Consider the following 10,806-nt stretch of genomic DNA (forward strand, 5'->3'; position numbering starts at 1 on the left):
ACAGGAAATGGAGCAGTTATTTTGGGAAGAGAAACAGATAACCTATAATATGAAAGAAGAACAACATACATGTACCCTTCTTCCCACATGTAGTCATTCAACTGGTATTTATTAAGTACCTGTTCTGTACCAGGTGGGGCAGCCAGGTGGTGCAGTGGATAAAATGCCAGCCCTGGAGACAGGAAGACATCTTCCTGAGTTCAAATCTGGCCACAGACACTAGCTGTGTGACCCTGGACAAATTACTTAACCCTGTTTGGGTCATTTTCCTCATCTGTAAAATGAGCTGGAGAAAGAAATGGCAAACCACTCCAGTATCTTTGCCAAGAAAACCCCAAATGGGGTCATGAAGAGTTGGACACGACTGAAAAATAACTGAACAACAACAACTGTACCAGGTACATGTGGACATAATTTTATCTCTATGTCCAGCTACCTTTTCTCCCCAACCCTTTGTCACTGCCAGGACTCCATTTCAGGAATAATATGGACATATTAACAAAGGCATCTTGGTGCCATAGGAAACTAATGCAAATCATACATGAGGAAGGACACACCTCTCTTTCTGGAAAACCATAAGACGTTCACTGATCTCACGGGCAACGCACAGTTGGTAACAGGAAGAAGCAGAGACATGAGTGCTTAGCTGATTTCATTCCCCATGTAATGGGGAATTTATTTAATACAACTGACATGTGCCCAGTTAACTTGAAGCGGCCAAACCTTATTTATTTAGCTTTGAGTTGTTCAACATCATAAAACAGAAGCTCATACTTCTAAATGCCAAAATAGATTTTATTTTTAACCTTTTTGAAGAAAATCTTTCTAAAACGTATCTTGCCCTCTGAAGTAAAGTGTTACTTAATCGCAGTTTAATGTTTTTTCTTAATTGTTTCATGCAGTAGAAAGAGCATAAGATTTTGAGCTGGAGGTCTCGAATCAGAACCTCATCTCTGCCATTTACTGCTTGTGTGAGTTGAAGCAAGTAACTCACCTCCCTGGACCTCCTCATATGTAAAATGAAGGGGGTCATATTCAACAACCTCTGTGTCTCTTCCTTGTCCTAAATCTGTGATTTTCATATAAGGATTTATTGAAGGAAATAGAGAAGAGAAGATTCAGGGAGATCATGATAACTATCTTCAAGTATTTGAAAGGTTGTGTGGACAACAGAGTAGATATATTCTGCTTCATTTTATTTATTGTTATTGATTGCTACTACTACTAACAGCTATTTGGTCCCAAAATGAAGAATCAGGAATACCGGGGTGGAAGGCAAATTTAGACTTGGTGTTAAGAAAAAATTCATAAAATGAGAGCTGTCCAAGTGGATCACTTGAAGGAGTGGCAAGCTCCCCCCTCCCTGGAGGGCTTCCAGTAGGAGTTGGGTGACTACTTTGGGGATCTCTTTGGTGTGTGAATTGGACTAGATGGCCAATGATGGCCTCCCAACTCTCAGGCTTCTCTGATTCTGTGATCCCACGATTCTGTCCTCATTATGAACAGCAAATGTGATGTAATACCAGAATGTCCTCAGGGTCATTTAAGGTAGGTAGGGCTATCTGTCCCCATATTAAATGGCCCTAGATTGCTTTATTTTGTGTCTAGCTTTTGTAGTTTTTCTGTCTCCTTCCTTTCTTTCTCAGCTGCTTCTTTTTTGCTATGCATGGTAGCAAAAAGTAGGTAGGCAGGCACTTACAGCAGCACCTCCTTCCCCCAGCCTATTGTCTGGTAAAAGATAAAGTTGCTAGAAATACATATAAATAAGTAAATAAGCTTTCAAGGAAGGTTTCAGGGAGATCTCCATTGGTAAGATGAATATACTTCAGGAGGGACTTCATGACATCTATTTTGGCTGTTCTGAGCCCCATCTCCTCTTTCATAAACTTCCTGGTCCTTCTTGGCTATATCCTAAAGAATTAGACTTGTTAGCTGTGTCTCTTGGATAAATGCAGTGTTAAGATATTTATTTGTATATGTGTTTATACATATATACATATATTTATAGTATTATTGTGTTTACTATTATGACATTTTAATCAGCATTTGCCTTCCATGTGTTGAGGACTGATGCAAAATGGTAAAATAGGTTAACCTGTGCTGCCTTCCTGTCCTGGCCTTTTCTGTAGGGTGCTCACTCTCTTTAGACAGTAGCCCTTACCCAATGCTCTTACACAGCTGTCATAACTCCCTCCAATGGTCAACCAGAATTTGTCACTGAAATGACACTCCATTCCTCAACAAAACCTCCCCATTCTATCATCTCCTTCTTTTAAGGATTTCCAAAGCAATAGTTCCTATTACCCTGGAAGCAGTCTAACAGGGAGGGGCAGTGAGAAGACCTGTCCCAAATGTGCTACTTACTAGCACTGTGCCACTGAGCACACATTTCTCTAAGCTTCAGTTTTCTCATCAAAAAAAAAAAAAAGAGGGGGTTGGATTAAATAATTCTAAGCTCCTGTCCTCTAATATCTCACAATTCTATTCCTGTAGAGCAGACCTTCATTGTGCCGTATTGTTTTTGTGCTCTGGTTAAGTGGACTAAACACATAGGTCTTGTCCTTTTTATGCTGAATTAATTAATGCTCTGTCCAGCTAACCTCTCCCCATCAATTTTCATGGGAACCCCTTCCCTATGAATTGCAAGCTGCTAGCTGTTACTGTTAGCTCCAATATAACAACTCTATCTAAATTTCAATTCAGATTGTAAGCTCACTGGACAGGGTTCCTGTTTCAAGCTGTATTTTGTGCCGAATAGGTTTTTGCCCTACTGTCAATTATGGTAATAATGTTATTATTATTAATAATATAACTAATAATATTGATATTCACAGAAATAATAAAGCTGAAACTCATGATCTGATATTGCTCAAAGTGTCTGTGTTTTTCTTCCTTCATTTCATATCATTTTTTTTGTATTCTGAGCCAAAGAGAATGGGTGAGTATAAGGCCATCACCAGAGTTCCATTGTTTGTTATTGTTACACTTAGCAATAACAGCTCAAGTGTATGTTGCAGAGCAATTTCTTTCTTTTCCTTTTTTAGGGTTATTTTTATAAAACATGATTTATTATTTTTAGTTCCAAATTCTTTCCTTCCTCCCTCTACCCTTTCCCCATTCATTGAGAAGCAAGAAATATGATACCCATTATACATATGAAGTAATGCAAAACATTTCTAGCAGAGCAATTTTCTGAAAACAACTCTGTGAGCTAGAAAATGCAAGGCTTATTATGCCCCTCTTTTTTTTTTTTAAACTGGACTTAATGATTTCACTGGTATAGAGAACTTCTGGTGAAGTAATTCTCTGCACCATTGCAAGTCATATATATAGATACTCTTCCTTTCGTCCTTCCCTCCCTTCCTTTCTTCCTCCCTCCTTCCTTCTTCTTCCTTCCTTCCTTCCTTCCTTCCTTCCTTCCTTCCTTCCTTCCTTCTTCCTTCCTCCTCCCTTCCTCCCTCCTTCCTTCCTTCCTTCCTTCCTTCCTTCTTCCTTCCTTCCTTCCTTCCTCCCTCCTCCTTCCTTCCTTCTTCCTTCCTTCCCTCCTTCCTTCCTTCCTTTCCTTCCTTCCTTCCTTCCTTCCTTCCTTCCTTCCTCCCTTCCTCCCTTCCTCCCTCCCTCCCCCCTTCCTCCCTTCCTCCCTTCCTCCCTTCCTCCCTCCCTCCCTTCCTTCCTTCCTTCCTCCCTCCCTCCCTCCCTCCCTCCTCCTTCTCTCCTCCTCTTCCTTCCTTCCCTCCTCCTCCTTCCTTCCTTCTTTCCTTTATTCCTCCTTCCTTCCTTCCTTCCTTCCTTCCTTCCTTCCTTCCTTCCTTCCTTCCTTCCTTCCTTCCTTCTTTCCTTTATTCCCTCCCCCTCCCTCCCTTCCTTCCTTCCTTCCTTCCTTCCTTCCTTCCTTCCTTCCTTCCTTCCTTCTTTCTTTCTTCCTTCTTAGTTCTTGTAAGACATATCACACACTTCTCTCTATCCCCCTGCTCCCTTTTTCATTTTCATTCCATCCTTTCCAGTTGTGAAATTCTGTAATTCTGCAAAAAATTATCAACAATTTCTTGAGATAGGAAGGGATAGAGGGGAAAAGTTCAGGACCCTAGAGTAAGGAGTTCTATGGGTTCAAAATCTTCCCTTTGACTCTTATGATCTGGGTGACTATGGACAAATCACTTGCTCTCTTAGTCCCTCAGTTTCCTCATCTCAGAAATGGAGATAATAATATCTGTAACATCTAATTCACAGATTTGGTTTGGTGATCAGATGAGATAATTAAAGGACTTTGCAAATTTTATAGCACTAGAAAAATGTTAGCCATTGATATTACTAGTATGACGTAGAAGAAAGCACTGAATTTGGAGTTAGAAGATGTGGATTTGAGTTTGGGTTTTGCCATTTACAAGCTGTGTGACCTTGGGCAAGTCACCTTACCTCCATGGACCTCAATCTCCTCATCTATAAAATAGGAGAGTTGAACTACATTAGCTCAAAAGTATTTGCTAGCTCTAAGTCTGTAACATTGTGATTATTGTGCTGTAAGGGTTGACTCTATGAATAATATAAAGAAACAGAGAGACATATTATAAAGAGAGCAGAGCTAAAATAACAACATAAATATTGACTCCAACCATGTAAACAGAGACAGCCCTAAAGACAATAGAAGTCAGATCAAACACAATAGATAATAATATCAAGTAATTACAGTTAAAGTAGGTCATTCTACTTTCTGTTTAAGATTTCTGAACATTGTTTTGATTCAAGACAGTGTTAAACTGCTGGTGTTATCTGGGAGGCTGAGACCATTAAGCCTTTATGAGCCATTAACACAATCATAAATTTGTCAGATTAGATAAATTAGTTTCCTTAAAGGACTGGGTACAAGACAGTACAGTTCTGACTATCAAAAGGGCAGGGAAGTGGGGTGGAGAGTAGCTGCACCTAGACATGGGCTGCTGTTAGTGCTGGAGACCTTTGAGGGTGAGGCCTCCAGAGAATTTTGAATTAATTGGAGACTTCCTGGGGTGTTGCAAAATTCGGGCTCGGAGCCTGTGTTTGACAGGCTCAAGACAACAGGAGGAGTTTCTTTCCCAAGAGTAGAAGCTACTGGGACTGGGAGCTGCAGACATGATAGGCATCTAAGTGGATGGGTTTCAGTAGAATTCTGCCCAAGGCTGAGGTGTGCTTTCGCTTTCCCCTCCAGTCTCTTCATTTCCGGTGCCCACAAAGGGTGTTTTATTGTTCTTTTTTCCTAACCTACCCAGATCTGAGCTTCTTGTTTTTTGAGAATTGAGGTGAAACTTTGGAGGATAGTGGGGAGGGGGTGGGATGGGGAGAAATGTAGATGCATGGAGGGAAGAGATAGAAAGACAGACAGGCAGACAGACAGACAGACAGACAGACAGACAGGCAGATAGATAGATAGATAGATAGATAGATAGATAGATAGATAGATAGATAGATAGATAGATAGATAAACATAAGGTAGAAGCAAATTCTAGAGATTTTTTGGTCTAGTCCCTAACTCTAGAAGGCTCAACTGTTTTTGGAGTTAACTTTAAAAAAACTTCCTTTAAACATATTAATAATATAATTTAAAGTATGACATTTATTATATTATAATCTACATATTTTATGTTGTATATAATGCTTTTAATCTATATCTATTTGTCTGTCTGTCTGTCTCTCTATCTATCTATCTATCTATCTATCTATCTATCTATCCATATTTCCGAGCAGATGCTTTCCAGCAACCTCCCAAACTGACACTTTTACAAAGTACATCATTCTTTACGTCTCTTCCCACCCCCTCAACAGTTAGATTATAATTAAAATTGGCCAGCTAGGGTGTGGAGTGTGTAGAGTACTGGACTTGGATCAGGAAGACCTGAGTTCAAATTCTGCCTTAGATACTTACTAGCCAGCTTCTTTCATCTTCAGTTTCATGAGCTGTAAAACGGCAATAATGATAGAATCTATCTTGCAGGGTTGTCATGAAGATCAAAAGACTGTTACACTTAAAACATGGGCTAGGGCCAATGAAGGGGACTTTGAGGGGACTGGACGTTGAGAGATTATCCAGAGAATTTCAAGAGGCCTCAAGTTAATTGGAGATTTCCTGGGATGTTTTAAAGTTAATAGTTTAATAGTAAAGCTAATAGTTCCATGGTTTTAAAGTTAATAGTAATAATAATGTTTTAAAGTTGCTAGGATGGTACTGATATTCAATATTGGAGTAATTTTTCCCTTCCCAGTCCCCAGCTTATTGGAGAAAAAAAGAAAAACAAAGTCCTTGTAACAAATACGCACAGTTAAGCAAAACAAATTCCCTCAATGGGTCTCATTGTACACCCTGAGTTCATCATCTCTCTGTTAGGAGGTGGATAGCATGTTCATCATCAGTCCTCTGGAATTATGAATGGCCTTTGTGTTGGTCAAAGTTCTTACCACTTTCAGGGTTGTTTGTTTGAAGGCTACAGTAGTTAACTTTTAATATTTTATTATATTAATATTTTATTTCATTTATTCCACTCTATTGTTTTCATGTTTGTCAGCCCTTCATATAATAACTTTAATAGTAGAACCGGGAAAACGAGACAAACAATATGTGAAAGTGAGGAAACATTTCTCCCTCCTTCTAGCAGAGAGGTGGGAAAATGCACGTTTTCCATGCCCTATGGCATCAGATGTAGTCATAGTATGTGTCCACTTCTTAAGAATATTTAAGATAACAAATTCCACAGCCTCTTCGGATAGTCCAGTCTTGATGCTTTTCAATTTTTGTTGTTAAGAAACTCTTCCTTAGAGCTAGCCTGTTTTCCATATTATCATTGAAACTAATGACTTCATGTTGTCTATTCACAGGAAACAGAGAACCGCTTACTGCTTTCCTCAATATGACTGCTTCAAATGTCGTAGTTATTGATTCTTCTCACCTCTTTGTGCACACTCCTATTCAGGTTTTCTTTCTTACATAAAATTCATATTGTTGGCTTAATAAATAACTCCCTTTTTTTTTTTTTGCTTTTCCCCATGAGTCATATTTTCTACTCCATTGGTCCTCAGTGGATTTTTGGCATGCCATTTTATTGTTACAAATTAGCATTAGCCCATTCTTTCTGGGGGCAAAGTAAACAATATTAATCTCACTTGCAGTACAATCTTGAGTCTCCTATGGGCTATCATGAACTTTCTGATCTAAAACCATTGTGTTGCAACTTGTACTCTCCTTTGATCCATATTCAAAAGATAAGGTACCCTCCTTTGCCAAGGGCAACCCGTCCATTTGTGCCCTTGATCCCATTCCCTCTTACCACCTTACTACACTGATTATCCCTTCCTTTCATTTATAATTTCTAGCTCTCTACTACTTTTTCCACTTCCTATCAGGATTTCCTACCCAGGCTACAAAAACAAAAACCAAACTCCATTCCTTGTCCTTGCTATTCTCTCAAGATAGAATCCTAAGTCTGCCCTTCATTGATAAATTTCTAGGAAAAGTAGTTTGTTCCTGCCTTCACAGTTGCACTACCTTCTCAGTTCTCAGTCACCCAGGATCTTTGGTTACCACTAACATTTTTTTATAGTGCATTAAGGTTCATAAGGGTGTTTCCTCACAACAGTCCAGGTGGTGCAAGTGTGATTGTTTCTGTTTTTACAGATGATGATCCTGAGCCTCAGAGAGCTTATTGAAGTTGCTTTTTCCAAGATTACCTATGATCTCTTTCTTGGCAAATCCAATAGTCTTTTCTCAGCTTTATCTTCACTTTTTGTATAACATTTGATCCTACTGACCATCCTTTCCCTCACTTTTAATGGTATTCTTGTCTCTTGACTCACTTTCTACTCAATTGAAGACTCCTTTTTTGTCTCCTTTACTGGTTCCTTCTCTTGCCACTTCCTAAATTATGGGAGTCCCATGACATTCTGTTCTTGACTTTTTCTTCTATCTATATACTCTTCTTGCTCAGACACTTAATAGATAACCATGTGACCTGGAGAGAACAAGGAAGTGGAAATGAATATATTGTTTATATTGGATGATAAGAAGAGAATTCAAGACTGGAGAAGAGAGTTTCTCTTGGTGAAACAGCACCAGGTTATGATGTTGAATGCAAGGTTAAGAGTTTGTACTTGTTCCAATAAACAATACAGAACCATTGTAGGTTTGTAAGCAAGGAAGTGAGAAGATATTTTAGGGTGATGAGTCTGGCAGCAGTGTTTAAGTTGAAGGGGATGAAACTGGAAGTGGAAAGACTGGTTAGGAGGCTATTGCAGAAACAAAGGAAAGCCTTGAAAACTATCCAGAGGAATTAATAATTAATATGAAAGGAAATAGGGATCAACTGAGGGTTTCTGAGCAGGGAGGGGAAGTAGTAAAGAAAAATTACTTAAGGAAAAATACTCTAAAATCAATTTATCTCCCTAAACCTGTTTTCTTAAAGTGCTATATCATCATAATCATCAGTCATTATTACATTGTATTATGTATTGATCATTATTATTATTATATTTAATCATTATTACATTGTGTTATATATTAATATGTATTATTAATAGACATTACTAAGTTGTATTAAGCCTTCCACTGAAAGGGAATACTAGTTAGGACACTCGATTAAAAAAAACAAAAACAAACAACAACTTGAATGAAGGCATAGATCATAATTATATACCATCAAATATGCAGATGACACAAAGCCAAGACACCAGATAACAAAATGGAGTTTCCCCCACAAAAAATCTAGACCATCTCGAACAATGGGTTGAACTGAATAAAATTAATTTAAATAGCTTTATATGTAAAGCTTTATATGTATACACCTGTATTAAAATAAAATAAGTTACATTAGGAGAGATTGGGCCCAGCTGGCTGGACAGTAATTCATGTGAAAAGATACGAAAAGATTTTAATGTGCCACCATCTTAATATGAGGTTAGGATGGGTGTTGGGAGTGGGCAGATTGAAGTGGCAATTAAGAAAGTGAATGTCCTTCTGGGCTGCATTATTAGATAAATAGTACCAAGAATGAGGGAGAAGATCGTCCCACTGGACTCTGCCTTGGTCAAACACTTCTGTAGCATTGTGCTCAATTTGGGACATCACATTTTAGAAAATTTATTGACAAATGTAGAGGAGGGCCACCAAGAGAACTGAAAAACATACCGTAAGAAGATTGGTTGGAGGAATAGGGACGTTTCACTTGTAGGAGAGAAGATTGGATGGCTGGGAGGAGGCATGATAGGTGTCTTCAGGTATTTATTTGAAATGCTATCACATGGAAGAGGGAACAAACTTGGGCTACTTGGCCCTGGAGGATTGAACTGGGAAAAATGGGTAGAAGGTGTAGAGAAATAGTCTTTGGATGATAATAAGGAAACACGTGCTAACAATCTGAGATGTCAAAAAGTGGAACGATTGCTTTATCAGGCAAGGAGTTCCTCATCATTGGTGCCTCCCCCCACCCTACCCTAGCTGAAGAGCAGGACCACTTTCTGGGGATGTCTTAGAGAGAGATTCTTGTTCAAATAAAGTTTTGGCCCAAGTCAATTTTGAAGTTGCCTCAGGTTCAGAGATTCTTTGAAAATCTCCCAACACTCCTTCCCACTGGTCTCATTCTCTGAGGTCATGTGATTACTGAAGGGTAGAGGGGTGTGTGTGTGTGTGTGTGTGTGTGTGTGTGTGTGTGTGTGTGTGCGCAGGGGAAGTGCTCTATGTCATTCAATCAAATAATCAACAAATATGTGTCAAGTGCCTACACTATTTGCCAGGCACTATGCTAGACCTCAGGAAGGCAGACATAAAAGAAAGTCCTTGCCTTCAAAGAGCTCCCATTATATTGTGGGAGACAATTTATACATATATACATACATATGCATATACACATATATATAATATACATATACACATACATATATGCATACACACATATACATGTATATAGCCATACAGATGCATATAAGATCCCTATAAGAAAAATACATATGTAGCCAGTGTGCTCTCTGGACCCACTATCCTAGAGTCAGGCTGTTATTTTTCCCTCTTTGGAATCTAGGAATGCTCCAATGTGGTTGGGTATCTCTTTTCTAATGCCATCAGCTTGAGTTTCCATTCCAGCTATGTTATCTCCATTGTTAGTCACTGTTGCTAATTTCTCAGTTCTAATTAGCTTTTACAAAGAGATAATTACTTCAAAGATATGGCAAGAAGAGAAGAATAGACATTTCCCCCCCAACACCTAGGGGCATTCTTTTCTATACCACCTCAGTGTGGAATGGGCATAGATGTAAAGTTTCTACATAACATTAGTCTTACCAAATTCATATTCAAATGCAGCATTGCTGCTGAATAAGTCCTTATCTCAGCTATGACTGAGTTAGATGCCAGTGGTCACTCAGTGGTGCTTGGGTATTGAGGCTAGGCTGGACCTTGGATGGCTCACTCTCTTGACTTTTCAAAACTTGAAATTTCATAGCTTCTGGACTCATCTCCTTTACCTAAAACAAAAGAAGAAACACTGAAACAAAGAACCCAGGGCTGTTTCCATGGTGCCACATGTTGGCCTCAAGAGGAGGGGGCCTTCCATCATCAAAAGGGTTGTTCACTTATTACAGCAGATCTTGACTTGTGATACAGAGTCAGGGAATGTGCAGAGGTGACATCATCTCCAAGGTGCCCTTGATGTTGCTGGTACTCCTTCTGGAAATGATCACTCTTACCATCAGAAGACTCATTGTGAATTACAAAGATTTGGCATCACATCAAATGGACCAGATTATTGAGATCAGGGACATGGTTCTTCAGATGTGAAGTGGCAAAGGCTA

Source organism: Phascolarctos cinereus, unplaced genomic scaffold (genome assembly GCF_003287225.1).
Source record: "Phascolarctos cinereus isolate Bilbo 61053 unplaced genomic scaffold, phaCin_HiC Scaffold_5;HRSCAF=322, whole genome shotgun sequence".
NCBI classification, from domain to species: domain Eukaryota; kingdom Metazoa; phylum Chordata; class Mammalia; order Diprotodontia; family Phascolarctidae; genus Phascolarctos; species Phascolarctos cinereus.